The sequence below is a fragment of the Phyllostomus hastatus genome, unplaced genomic scaffold, assembly GCF_019186645.2.
Source record: "Phyllostomus hastatus isolate PE091 unplaced genomic scaffold, TTU_PhHast_1.1 phas_scaffold_93, whole genome shotgun sequence".
Classification (NCBI taxonomy): Eukaryota; Metazoa; Chordata; class Mammalia; order Chiroptera; family Phyllostomidae; genus Phyllostomus; species Phyllostomus hastatus.
Window position 1 is genome coordinate 31,950,309 of NW_025334042.1, and position 15,195 is coordinate 31,965,503.

At 39.9% G+C, this 15,195-nt stretch overlaps 1 long non-coding RNA gene across 1 annotated transcript; it reads right to left on the bottom strand.

Annotated features, from left to right (window-relative positions):
• Nucleotides 1-30: 30 nt before the first annotated feature.
• LOC123813005 lies at nucleotides 31-12,016 on the bottom strand. Its single transcript, XR_006784641.1, has 4 exons — nucleotides 11,932-12,016; nucleotides 9,806-9,897; nucleotides 9,171-9,256; nucleotides 31-74 (listed from the first exon to the last, which is right to left on the bottom strand). It is a non-coding gene; the product is annotated as an uncharacterized LOC123813005 (long non-coding RNA).
• Nucleotides 12,017-15,195: the final 3,179 nt, after the last annotated feature.

The following is a 15,195-nucleotide window of genomic DNA, read 5'->3' on the forward strand; positions in this document are numbered from 1 at the left end:
CCCCAATTAGGGCACGTATAAGAATCAACCAATGAATGTATAAATAAGTAGAACAAATCAATGTTTCTCTCTCTCTTAAAACAAAACAACAACAAAAAAAACTTCATTAATATCTATCTTAAGCATACATGTACAAATACATATACCCATGAACAGAACTTGATAAAAATGGACCTATTTTATAAATATACATATATTTGGTCACGGTAGGTCTATAATAGTTAAGATAAAATATTAAGAAACAGAACATGAAAGGACAAACTGTGCCACATCAAGAATTGTTTTATATACAAGTGGAACCATTACTTCATCCAATAAACTAGAATATTATCAGAGTGAAAGCGCTATGAATTGCCTAGATGATAAGCATTAAAAAAAAATAAAGAAAAAACAGTCTCAGGGGAACACAAAACAAAGATGTGTATCTAGACAGTATCCCACAGTCTTTGATAAATGTCTGTTGAGTGAATAAACATTATCTGTACTTGTTGAACACCAAATTAAAGAGAAGTCCTTATTTAAACTTATAGATGGGAAAAATGTCCTTCCTCTCTCTTCTCCACATCTATGCCAACCATGATTTCATTTGTATTTCAACACTTCCAAAACATGGGCTTCTTAAAAAATGTAAACATATATAGATACATATACATTTACTGTGTATGCATCTATGTGTGTGTATACTCATGTATGTGAACATATATATAAATATAAATATCTTGATAACTGGCGGGGGGGGGGGGGACCCAACTATGTTCTGGGCACTTTTCATTGAAACTTTCCATTACAGCTTTATAAGTTGCACATCTAATGTGTTCCAGAAGCCAAAGTATACTTAGAGAGTACCTACTGATGCAATTAATTGAAAGCCAGCATTTTTCATTAAATAAACAAATAATTTGCAGCCAAAAAAAGCTATAGATACTTCTATAATTAAAAAAAAAAAAAACAACCCACAAACACTAACACTCCAGTGTAAAAGCCATTTTTCAGGAATTCCAAAAGTATTACGATTTATTGAAACTATTCTAGCTCTGGCTTTTGTGTCCTCAGTCATAGAAGAAATTAAATTATCAATCCTTGTAATAGGCCTTGAACAGTAGATTATTCTAAGTCTTACATTGCTTATAATACATTACTTATTAATAACTATAAATAATAGCTAACATTTGAGAATTTACTATTTGTTAAGAACTACACTGAATGGTCTAAATACATTATCACATTTAACTGTCACAATATGAATGAAGTTAAGCAGTCTTCTCTAAGCAACAGCACCACAGCTAGAAGGGCTAGAAGTCCTATTACAGCTGTCAAGTTGGTTCTCCATACTGCCACACAGATAAAAAGGAGACAAGATGACATGGTTCACATACAACTTATTAAAACAGCAAAACCAGCATCACTGTGCCCAGTCCAGGCAGTCTTACTGAAGAAGATAAGAACACAGGTTATGGAAGAGCCATTTGATAGCTGTACCCCAAAGTGGAAGGGAGGTGGTAGGGAGGCACAAGAGAAACAACCTTGTGGCCATATCTCACAAGGCTGCATATCAATGTTTGTTCTGGGAGGACTTGCAGGGTGTCCTGCAAGGTGTGGGTCAGACTGAGATTAAATGTGCAGCCTATGAGAAGAAAAGGTCATTTGACACCATGGTGAAGCTGTTCACCTACAGATCTACTCTCTAATCTCTCAGGGGAGTGGGACACACTACTCTACTTTTCCTGACTGATTAATCCAGGTACTGCATGAGGTATTGGCAATCACATATATCCCATCATGCCTGGCCAGAAGGAAGTTCAGAGCAACTATCAGTCTGGCTAAAAAGTTTACACTACAGGTAAGGCTTGAACAACACAACACAGGGGTCTGGGGAACCAACTCCTCCTCCCCACCCACCACTGTTGAAAATCCAAGTATAACTTTTGACTTTCTCAAAACTTAACTTCCAATAGTCTGCTGCTGACTGAAAGCCTTACTAATAACAGAAACAACTAATACACTTTATATTTTGTTGGATACCCTGTACCCTTACAAAGTTATAGTACTGTATGTATATATTTATTGAAGAATTAATCCATATATAAGTGGATCTGAACAGTTCAAACCCGTGTTGTTCAAGGGTCAATTGTAGTTTGTTGTGTGTCCAGAGTAGAGGTCAGAGACAAATTTCAGACTACCTTTTCTAGTTGTTATTCCTTAAAATGAAAATCAAAGATAACAGCACACATGAATAATAAGTCAGTTAACCCACCATGAAATTCTGCCTAACAACTCATTTCAGAGCCCTCTGAAGGTATCCACCCCAAGAAAACATGATCCATTTGAGGGTTGGGGATCTCAAATATCTGAAACTCTTTGACAACTGCCTCAATTATACAATTAGTGTTTAGTAGGAAACTATAGACTATATAAGGTGTAGTATACTGTTGGGGTACGAACTGCATTAGGAGTGTAAGTATCACTTATTAATATAGGAGTCAGCCAATTTTGCATCTCAGAGGTAGAAAAATTCCTTCAGTAAAACTGATCAGTCCCATATAACACAGGCTGAAATGGCCCTGAAGGAAAATCTGATATAACTGTTATTCCTTGTTAGTTACCCCTGTCATTAAAGACCACATTCCAGTGCTTACTCTGGTTGTCTTAGGTTCTGTTGAGAGGGTTGTAGAGCCTCAATACAGACATTTTGTTGCAACAGGTTAATATCCAGACTTTATAAAACTGGAGGATGAAATTAAGGATGCAAAAGGACCCCAAGTACCAGAAGAGACCTATAGGAGAGAATTTACTTCTTGTCAGCAGGATCAGGTAAGGGATGACAGACCCAGCAATCAGTTAAATTCAGAGCCATAATTATAGCCTAGGAAATACAAGTGTTCTGCTTTTCCTTAATCAGGAACCCACAGGAAAGCATGACTAATAGGATGAGGTATTCAGGCCTTTACCCAAGGACACAACTCCCAAGGACATCCACTGCTGAAAGTTCCTTAGATTAAGATCTTCCATTGGCTAGCAGTATGCTAAGGATGGTGGCAAAACCAGGGGTAAATTAGAATGGTTTCTGCTCCCACCACTTGATCACCTGCCTCCCCACCCCTCCTCCATTGTCTTCTTTCCCCAACAAATACAGGAGATACGCAAATTTTGCTGGGTAAGAAAAAATGGCAATCACTCAATTGTGAAACTGATTGATCCCATGCTCCAAGCCACCCAATCCACAACACACTTTGTCCAAAGGCATGGTCATGTGGAAGGAAAATGTAAAAACCAACAGAAATTGTGGCAGTAAATCCTTAGGGCTGTAATGAAGCAGTCACCTACCAGAGAAGAATTTCTATCACCCAATAAACACCTTTCACCTACTTCAACTAAAACTACATGTAGCAAAAAGCAGAGAGGAGAGAACCCAACTATTTTTCTGTTAAGCCAGACATTAAAGAGATTTGTAAAAATACAAAAAAATGCTCTTTTTACTCTTGTTTTTGGAAAATATTTATATTAATATGTAGGATTTATGGTACTTTTAAATAACAATTTTTAACCATTTCTCAGTTTTACTTTGTAATGTAGAAAATGTTAGTGTAACCTACATAAACAAATGTTCTTTGGAGTCCTGGAGAGTTTTTAATGTATATGAATTCTTCTTGAGACCATGTGTCCCTGTTTTCTGCAGCTGCAGAAAAAGCATGCCCATGCAATTCTCATAGAAAGAAGCTAGAAGTATACATCTGACCTCTATGGAATTCGCCCAAGCGTATTTTTTACCCATTGGTCCTATATTATATCCTTTGCTGTCAGAAAGTTTCACCAAGAGAATACAACAATAGAGAAAAGGCTCAAAATCCCAAGTTGGGTCTCTGAAAAGATCAAAGAAATTGATAAACCTGTAGCTAGACTGACCAAGAAAAAAGACACTCAAATTACTGAAATCAGCAATAAAATAGGGACATTACTACCAACCTTACATTTTAAAAATACTATGAATAACTATATGCTAATATGTTGAATAATTTTGATGAGAAGGACAAACCCCCTGTGATATAACTTGTGTTAAAAAATACATACAGCAGGTCCTCAACACTGTTTCATTCTAACACTGATAAGATGCCTTAGAAAACTTAACTCTTGTTTTTATCAATTAATCTATGCTAAAATTGGTTTTATCATAGTCATTTCAGTTAAAGTCTCAGAACCTATCAATATTCAGTTTAGGTTTAGCCTGGATTTACCATATTTGGTCTTCATCCCCATTTCTGGCACAGAGCTCCTAAAACTAATAAAGGTGTCTTTTCATTTAATCAATCATGACTATGTTTTTTAAAAACCTCCATAAAAACCCAAAAGGACAGGGTTCTGAGAGCTTCAGGGTTGGTGAACACGTGGAAATCTGGGGAGAGTAGCATGCTAGCAGAGGTCATGAAAGCCCCTTTCCACATACCTCACCTTATCATCTTTGTCTTCTGGCTGTTGATTCATATCCTTTGCCATAAACCAGTAATCAAGTCAAGTAAGATGTTTTTGAGTTCTGTGAGCTGCCCTAGCAAATTAAATGAACCTGAGGAAGGGGGTCCTTAAAACCTCTAGAAATCTATAGCCAGTCAGTCCATCAGAAGTACAAGTAGCAACCTGGACTTGCAACTAGCATCTGAAGCCCAAGCAGGGGTTCCTGGGAACCTGCAATCTGTATCCAATGGGTCAGAAGCACCAGTAAGAACAAGTAACTGGCATCTGAAGGGTAGGTATTTGATCTTGTGGGACTCAGCCTTCAATCTGTTGGCACAGAATTGCTTGTGTTGGTGTGAGGATAATTCCCCTCTGAACACACAATGGAATTGTGTGCAGAACCCCCAAAGGACTTCCAAAAGACATATTGACCAAAACTGACTCAAGAAGATACAGGAAATCTAAGCAGAACTAGATAGAGAGATTGTGTTAGTAACAAAAGCTACCCAGGAAGAAATAAATGGTTAGGCGCATTCTGGTGAATCATACCAAAAAGTTTTTAACTTAAAACCAATTCCACAAACATTGCTAAAACATAAAATAGGAGGGAATACTTCCCAACTCAATTCTCTGAGGCCAATATTACCATAATACCAAAACCAGAAATCACAATAAAACCACAGACCAATCTGTTATGAATATTCACAAAAATCCTCAACAAAATACTAAAACCAAATACAGCAGCAAATAAAAATAATTACATGCCATGACCAAATGGCACTTATCTCAGAAATATAAGATTGGTTCCACATTAAGGATAAAAACTGAATGTTATGCAACATATCAATAGAATAAAGGACAAATCACATGATCACAGCAGATGAAGTCAACATGTAATGTGATTTAAATTAAATGCACCTTAAAACCCAACACCCTTTTCATGATAAAATACTGAAACTAGAAACAAGAAAATTTCCTCAATTTTATTGATAAGAGGCATCTACAAAAAACACAGCTTACATACTTAGTGGTGGAAGACTGAATGCTTTCCCTGAAAGACAGGAACAAGCAATGTCTTTTCTTGCCAGCTCTATTCATACTGCATTATGGGTTCTAACCAGAGTAGTTAGGTGAAAAGAATAAGTAAAAGACATGCAGACTGATAATAAAGAAGTAAAACTATCTCTACTTGCAGAAGACATCATCTTGTATATAAGGAAATTGTTAAAGAATCCACTTAAAAACTCACGGAACTAATAAATTAGTTTGGCTAGGTTGTCTAATACAAGCTCAATACATAAAAACCAAGTGCATTTCTATAAAACATTTAATCTAGAAAAACCCATTTACAGTAATATCAAAGATAAAAAACTTTCATATAAACAACAAAAGATTTACACTCTGAATACAATAAAACATTGCTAAAAGGAAATTAAAGACATAAAAAACTGGGGGAAAGTAAACCCCCATTCCTAGATTGGAGGACTTAATACTGGTAAGGGCGGCAATACTCTGATTTGACCTACAGATTCAGTGCAAAATAACAAAATCCCAGGTCTCTACAAAAATGGAGAACCTGACCCTAAAATTCAATTTGAAAGAGTCAAGTTGGAGGACTCATACTTCCCAATTTCAAAATTAACTACTGTAGTACTGTCAAAGAAAAACAATCAACAAGCTAAATGTGGGTCACTTGCTCCCCAGAACCACAGTACCCCCTCCCCCAACAAACCAAGAATTGCCGTTTCAGCCCCTCCCAGGATTAGAATTTCCTGATGTAATTACAATTAGTGAGGTAATCTGCTGGAAAAGATCTCTGCTGTCCTCCCCTCCCCCCAAGTCAGCTGATTTTGCCTAAATTGATCCTTCCATTGGTTGTTACTAACTTTCTTGCCTCAACCAGTTTCCTATAAAATCCTTCATTTTCCACTTATTTAATTTTTCTATTATATTGCTGTGAAATATTATTACGTTAATTTCCCACAACTTCCTGGAGCACTTTTCTATTAGATGGGATCATGCCTGAATCATGAAATCTTTCAATAAAGCCAATTAGATCTTCGAATTTATTCCGTTTAATTTTAACACTATAAAACTAACAGTAAACAAGACCATCTGGTATCGACATAGGATAGACATTGATTAAACAAATGTCTATTAGCTTATGAAAGGATAAAAACAAAATGTGGCATACCTACACAATGTATTATTTGGCAATAAAAAGGAATGATGTACATATATAAGTCAACATGGATGAACCTTAAAACATTGTGCTTGGGGAGCAAAGAGTAACAAAAGACCACGTGATTTCATGTACATGAAATGTTCAGAAATCTAAAGACAAATTACATTAACAGTTGCCTAGGAATTAGTGGGTTGGGGAAGATAAGGAGTGTCCGCATACTGAATATGGAGATTCTTTTTAAGGTAGATAAAATGCACTAAAATTGATTGTGGTGATGAAATGAGCTAACTGAATTACATCTCTAATTGAGTTTTTTTAAAAACCAACCAAAACCAAAATCCAAACAGCATTTTCCTATTAGCACAGACATGGGACACATGACCAAATGAGAGCCAATGAAATTTAAATTTTCGGTAGAACAAGCAGACAAAAAGGCATGGTCTTGGCAAGTTGAAGCTGATTAGATACCTGAACAAAAGGCCACGTAAAAAGTCTGACAAGCTTGGTGACCAAAGTAACCTCACGTGATGATGGATCATAAATTCCTAACTGGGTAAGTCATGGTAGGAAGTCACACCATAGGCCAATGCCTTCTTTAGTAAAAGGTTTATCTTTGCCTTAAGCAAGCTCTGCCCTACCCATTGTTTGGGCATTTTTGAAATTCCTGAGTTATCTTTTCCAGACCCTGGGAGGCATAACCACCCTCAAGGGAGCACAAGGATCATGTTACCTGTGTGCAATCCCTATTTATGGTACATGGTAACTTCCGGTACCCACCAATGTATGTACCCCTCCATTTTACTTTTTTTTTTAACTATCATTCCATTTTACTTTTTATCCAATGTTAGTGACTTTCCCCCTTGCTTTCTCCAGCCTCCATTATCTACCACCAATGTAATCCGTTTCCTTCTATTCCAAATGCACGAAAAGAGCAAAACTGCTATTCTCCAGAGCATTTTCTCAGTCCTTTGAATCCTGCTTCCATTCATGTCTTCAAGCTCAAATAAACTCTTATAAATTTTCTTGTATAGGTTTGAACATTCTTTTATCAATAGATACATAGATATTCTAGGGTCACCCAATGAAGGGAGGTGTGCCTGAGAATAAAGTCAAAGCTGAAGACAGCAGAGCTCAAAGACAGTGTCTCACATCTTAAAAACTTTATTTCAGATTCAGATGCTGGATCAAGCCAAACCTGAAGGTTGAGCTACATGATATATAAATTATGTGATGCAATAAATTTTCTTCTGGAGCTTAAAAACAGTACTCTGCTTATGATTTCTATTTTTTTTTTAATTTTTAAAAAATGCTTCTTGATTTTAGAGAGGAAGGGAAAGAGAGAGAACCATCGATGTGAGAGAAACATTGATTGTATCTAACTCCTGCTGCAGTCCCCAACCTTTCGGGCAACAGAGATCAGGTTCTTGGAAGACAATTTTGACAATTTTCCCATGGGGGTGGGGTGGGGACACAGGACACAGAGCTCAGGTGGCTATGTGAGCACTCCCTCCTGCTGTGCTGCCCCTCCTACAGGGTGGCCCTTTTCCTAACAGTCCTGGCGGTTGGGGACCCCTGGTCTCCTGTAAGCGCCCCAAATGGCAATCAACCAGCAACCTAGATATATGCCCTGACCAGGAGTCGAACTTATAACCTTTTGGTGTACAGGGCAACGCTCCAACTACCTATGCCACACTGGCCAGGGCACAATTGCTATTTCTTAAAATGTAAGTATAGATTCTAACCACAAGTAAAATTTTATTTACAAATATAGTCTTGTAATTTAATGCATCTTAAGAGAATCTAAGCAATTGTCATTAAATCTCTGCAATCGTAACTATGAGGCAAGATCTCACTTTGAGGCACTTACTTCAACAGGCCAACATTGCTTGTCAATTTAGGGTACTAAGAATAGACACACTACATAGCTGCCTTCCAACAAAGCATTTAGAATTCTTCAAGGTCCACATGACTAATTTCTTCTTTATAAGGCTTATTATGAAGTTGATTTTGACCTGCATTTCTATAAACAGGGTTGGTGAATTGTTGTCTCTTTATCTCATGTGGAAAACTTTCTATTTCACACAGTATGCCTCCAGTGAGGGGAAGGGGGGCGGGTGAAGGCCTGGCCAGACAAAAGACTCATGAAATTCACCTTGAAAAATGCCTTTTTAAACATTAAGTTAGAAAAATTCTCTAAACATTTATGTTCCCATTGTGTCCAAGACCATAATACAAATAGGAAGGGAAGAGAGCTTCCAGAGCATCACATAAGTAGTATGGAATAGCAAAGCCTTGGGGCAATTTGCTCTGGGTGGATAACTTAATAGAGGCATTTATGATTTCAAATAAGCCTGCAGGAAAACTAGAGTTGTGTCTGATACTTCCTTAATAAAACAAAACTCATAACAACAGATCTATAGTTAAAAACTTAACACAAAGTCAATAATGCAGTAAACTGAATTCTGTATAATGCAGTGTCTTAGGCCATAAAATATATTTCCTCTAACATGACAACAGATAAAATTTATTGAACACTTACCACGTGCCAGGAACTGTTCCAAGTGTGCTGTTATGACAACAATCCTATGAGGTAGGTACCATATCCCCATTTCACAGATCAGATATCTGAGACAGAGAAGTTAAACATTTTCTCAAGGTTGTACAGAGAGTAAGTGGGATAGCCAAGATCTGAAGCTCAGTAGTCCAATTGCAAGCACCATGGTCTTACTCATCACACTAGGTTTCCTAACACTCGGTTTTTTTACAAGACGGAAGAAGCTCTGGAGATGATTATTTTGGCTTTGCAAGTTGCTATCTATGTCACGGACTGGGTCTCCCAGAGTTGTACTCTGTGCTCTTTCCCCAACATCATGTACCAGAAAAAAATAAATAAAAACTACCAAAAAGAAACAAAGCATATATAGAATAATTTTAAGTAGACTTCTGCCTTACTATCTTGGACCAGTCACCTCAGCATAAAAAAATATCTTCCCTATCTTGCAAAGATGAACTGATTACTCCATACTACTAAGTCAACCATATTTTTTCAAAGTTTTGTCATCAAACCCATTGTGTCCTAGAATTTAGTTTTTAGCCAATGCTGATTCATTTCATTAGTAATTTTGTTCCATAACAGATATATTAAAGTAGGCTACTTAAAGGTGGCATATTTACCTTTAAATTAGGTGTTACTCCTTCATCACTGTATATTTTGCAATTTCACCCCAAGCATGTCAGTGTCCTTCACAATGTTTACTTCTTTGACCCTGGAAGAGCAGTTATATAATAATCACTCATATAAAATTTATCACCTTTATATCAAATTTATAATAGAAGTATATGTTAATCTGTTCACTTGATATGACATTGCTGTGCAAAGGTGTTACTTGAAGTTGCACAAAAACTGTTACTAGGTTTTCTGAATTCTGAAGTATGCAAAGAAACTAAACAGAAACTAGGTCTGGCCTAAAATGCCATTCACTTTTCAAGTTAGAATTCCAATTCATGTGCCCTTCTCCAGGTCCACTACTGCCCTTGCATTCCCAAACAGAAGAACTTGGCCTTAGCAATTTTCTTTAACAGCTCAGCAAAAGAGAATCCAACTGTACAAGAAAAAATATATAAATAACTAAAATCTTAACATCTGTGCATGTTAATACTGAATAACACTTCAATGATTTACATACTGAGTTCTGTGACCCAACACATTAAAATGTACCCTAGGCTCATACATCACCTGCCGTTCTCCTTACCTGAGAGACAGACATTGAATTACACATAAATTGTTTTCACTGAAACTATACCCCCGAAAGTTTGCTGAACTCAGGACCCTACGGTGCTGAGATGCTGAGGAAATCCAAGCCCCTCAAGAAAACCTAAAACCAGGATGCATTTTGTGCATTTCAAAATGCCTCTAGAAGAGAGCTATTGCTGAGGAACCAAAATGTTGGGGACCACTTTGTGTGGTATCAAGAGACTATAGCCCCGCACAAGCAAGGGAAATCAGGCCTAAAAAATGCACTGTACCCCTTGCAGCTTGCTTTGCTTTGTGTAGCCCTCTTGGTATAAACCAGATGTTTTAAATTCAAAGCATAAGGGAGCGAACTCCAAGTCACAGGAACCAGGCCTCAATGACCCTCTGGCGTCAGCATGTCTAACAGACCCTGACCTGAGTCAGATCTCTATGTTCCTTCAAATGTTATCTATAGATAATATCTGTTTTCTATAACTACCGCCTTTGCACATTGATTGATGAGCTATGCATGCACGCTGTATACTCCCTGCACACACCGCGTTCTGGAGAAGAACGCTGGGGCGTTCTCCACTAGAGGGAATCACCAGCCCCTTTCCCCCCAACTCTGTGAAGGCACACTCATTTCACCCGCCTCAGGGAGGACTCCGCGCGACGACCGGGTCCCCCTCAGATTCACACACTGCGTTCTGCGACCGCCCCGTTAAAATGCGCCCCGGGCTCACACATCACCTGCCGTTCTCCTTACCTGAGAGACGGGCACTGAAAGTGTTACAAATAAATTGTTTTCACCGAAACGATTCCCAGAAAGCTTGCTGCTGAACTCAGGACCCGAAGGACATGTGCTGAGGGAATCCAAGCCCCTCAAGGATACCTAAAACCAGGATGCATTTAAAAATGCCTCTAGGAACGAGCTAGCGCGGAGGAGCGAAAACGTCTCCCGCACAGAAGCGTCCGCGGGCCACTTGGAGATGCAGGCGGAGCGTTTGTTTCGGGAGGAGCATAGAATAATGGGAGTGGGGAGGAAGGGAACGCTCGCTCCACAGTAAGTGCAAAACAAAGATTTTTCTTCTCACGCCAGCGACAGGAAATAATTAAGAACAGAAGACATCACCCCACCTAACCAAACGCCCTGTAGTTGCACAAAATGGGTACTGGCAGACGCCACCCGCGACCTCCACCGTGAGGAGTGAGGCAATTGAAGGAGAACAGTCGGCGAGGTGGCGCCCTCGGGCTCGGGCTGAGGCTCGGGTCGTCGGCTGCCCAGAGCCGTTCTTGCACCGCGAGCGAGGCGGCGGGTGGGACCCGCCGGCCGCGCTCGGGGCGGCGGGCGCGGGGAGCGCGAGCCCGCGGGACTCTCGAGGCCGGGAACCGCCCGGGCGCCCGCAGCGCCGCGCGACTCCGTCACCGCCTCAGAACAAAAGCGCTCGGCGGGCGGGCGCGCGCGCGCCCTGCCCCTTCTCGGGGCTGGAAGGGCTCTCCGTGTCCGCAGCCGGCTGGACCCGACAACGCGAGCGAGGGGCAGCCAAGCACTAAGTCCCACACTTACCGACGAGCGCGGAGTCCTTCAGACGTAACAGAGGAGGACGAGCTGGCCTCCCGGGTCCCAGAGTTTAAGTCAACTCTGGTCCGCCTTCAGGGGCGGGTCCAGCGGCCCGACCCGGGCTGCGGGATCAGCTGGGCCCCGCCCCACGGGCGCGGGCGGCGCCACCGCGGTCCTAGTGAAACCCGGATAAGCAGCCGCGGCGGCCAGGCCCGCCCTCCAGTGGAGGGAGCGGATGTTTGCAAAGCTAATTCGCGCATCCGATGGAGAAAAACTTCAGCAGTTACCTTCTTTTAATTTGCATCAGAATCGCTGGTACTGGACTGTTAGAAAGGGATTGCCTGAAGCGACCCATCTGCAAAATCACCAATTCTGTAGGCCTAAAGTGGGGTTGGAAATGTTGGTTTCTTAAAAAATTCTCTGGCTATTGCTGTTCGTCTCATAACCAGTGAATCAATTTTTATAAGGTCTGCAAACTCTCCATAAAACCTGTGAAAGCAAGTGCAGCAAGTAAAGCATAAGGGGAAAATCTTTATTTCGCTCTCTCTCTCTCTCTCTCTCTGTCTTTCTTTTCTTTCCTCCTCCCTTTCCCTCTCCCTTCCTTCCTTCCTTCCTTCCTTCCCTCCCTCCCTCCCTCCCTCCCTCCTTCCTTCCTTCCTTCCTTCCTTCCTTCCTTCCTTCCTTCCTTCCTTTCCTGTTGCAGTAGGGAGAACGTCCATTAATGCAGAGGAAACTTCTAAAAAAAATAGACCTCTTTCTTTTCTTTTCTTTCCTTTTTGTAAGAATTTTTTTTAAAGATTAATGCAATTTTATTTTTTAAGATTTTATTTATTTTATTTTTTTAGAGAGGGAAGGGAGGGAGAAAGAGAGAGAGAGAGAGAAACATCAATGTGCTGTTTCTGGGGGCCCGTGTGTGGCCTGCAACCCAGGCATGTGTCCTTACTAGGAATTGAACCTGTGACACTTTGGTTCACAGCCCGCGCTCAATCCACTGAGCCACACCAGCCAGGGCTGAAATTTTTAATAGAGGGGTTACGGAAGGAAGTAAATAAGGGAATCCTGTATGCGAACGGGCAAAAGTGTTTGGTTCTTGAATAAAGAACAGGGTATTTCTTTGCCCTTGAGGTTCAAATCTTGGCTCTTCCACTTACTAGACATACTGATGGGGGAACTTAAGAGTTAAAAGTTTTAGCTTTAGTTATAGTTAATAGGTTTAGTGATTAAAGCATGTAGAAAGCTATAGTTCCAGTAACTGGAATACATGACTGCCCCCACCAGTCTGATTCCAGGAGGCTTGCAAGCAATTCAACCTTTGTACCCCAGGAGGGCTGTAAGCAATCAGGATGGTATCTGAGACATTGTGCTCCAGGGAGAGAATGTTCTCTGACCAGGACTCAGATAAAGAATGGCCAGTCAACAGATGAAAGGATGCTAGAAAAATCACTGGACTTCAGCTCTTATCTGATTCATGTTTTTCCTTGAATTCCAAACCCCTTACCTACTTTTTCCTGAATTCCAAACCCCTTACCTACCCTTTTCTTCTCCTTATTAAAAAGGTCAGCTTGAGATGAGATGTTAAGACAGTTTATATATACATAACCCTCCATTTTCTCAGATCTTGAGCATTGAAAAAAGCCCATCAAGATTCAATCCTTGTCTCTATTTATTGGGTCTGATAGTGACAGGCAGCATGAATACCACTTTTTCCAGTTTCTGTACAACCCTGAGAAAATCAACTTGTCTCTGCCCAGTTTTCCCATCTGTAAAACAAACATAACACTAATACTTACCTAACAGGATTGTTGAAATAGTTACATAAATTAATATACAACCTAGAGCAGATCCTGGAACCTGGGCTGACACATTTGGCTCAGTTATGAGGTTTTCCAGAACCTAAGCCACACAGGACAGCAAGCAGAAATGAACTAAAGGGAGAGGGACTCTTGTTGCCAGAAAGTCTGATAGAAACCCCACTGCTTCACATCTTCAGGAAGGCTTAATGCCCAGGAAATTTCAAGTCTATTTGGGATAAAGTTGCTAATCTCTCTGCCGTGTGTCCTTATCTGTATTTGCACTGATACTTTCCTGTCTTCTTTAGATGAGTAAAGTTTGTCTGATTTTCTAAAAGTGTTTCGTTTTTTCACCAATCCTAACATACAGCTGTCATTGTGAATGGAAAGGGGGCTATGTAATAAATGTGACAAACTCTGTGACTTAAAGGAACCCCGAAGGGTGATCTGATCATACATTCCTAACTGGGTAGGTCATGGTGGATAGTCACTCCCCAGGTCTATAAAAAGGTTTATCTTTGCCTTAAGCAAGCCCCAACTATTGTTCTTGTGCATTGAGGTTACACACCTTTGAAATTCCAGACCTAATAGTAACCATTCTCAAGGGAGCACTTGATCTCAAAAACTATCATAATACAGCACAGAGATTTCCCACCTTGCTTTCTCCCACCTTTATGTAACCTTACTTACATTCCCTCCTTAATTCCAAACATAAAAAGAACGGCAAAACTCATTCTCTGGAGCATTTGAGAACTTGCTTTCAGACTTGTCATTAGTTTGGCTCAAATAAGCTCTTATAAAAGTTCTCTCCAGCTTCGGGCATTCCTGCATGAACACATTAATCAATATAGCAGCCCTGAGGAGTAACCAGGAAGCAGACTTGCAAAGAATCCAGGACCTGAAAGTGAGCTTAATCAAGTTTTGGGCTTTACATTGCCTTCTCTTTCTTATATTTACAACTCAGCATGCCAAGCAAAGATTCTTTTTATCCATCTGATCAGGCTGGGGAAAGATTCCCCTAAAAGATTAGATTGCTCTTTGCTATGTCCCCTGTAAAAAATTATAGATCCTCTCCTTGTGCTTCCCAACATGCAAAAGGAAAGGCTCTCTTAGGTCAGATTACTTTGACTATCGGTCCTATCTCAATTTTTCAAGAGCATAATACTTAGCTCAAAAGTTTGTTAACTCTGAAACTTATAAAACAGGTTTAGAAAAATGCATTACATTATTAACTTATCTATAGTAAGAAATTGTGAAAAAATAATATAAATGGAGACCCTGCAAAATTCAGTTAGAGCTGCCATCCCAGAGGAACTGCCTTGCCTATCTTACTCCATTTGGAATGTAAAGATAGGACAAAATAGCCTTTGGATTGGGCCTTAAAGCAGCATTGTATTCTACACAAGTGTTTGCAAAGATAACAGGAAAGTGGAAGTGACTACCAGGAAAGTAGTCACTTTCCTGATAACAGGAAAGTGTC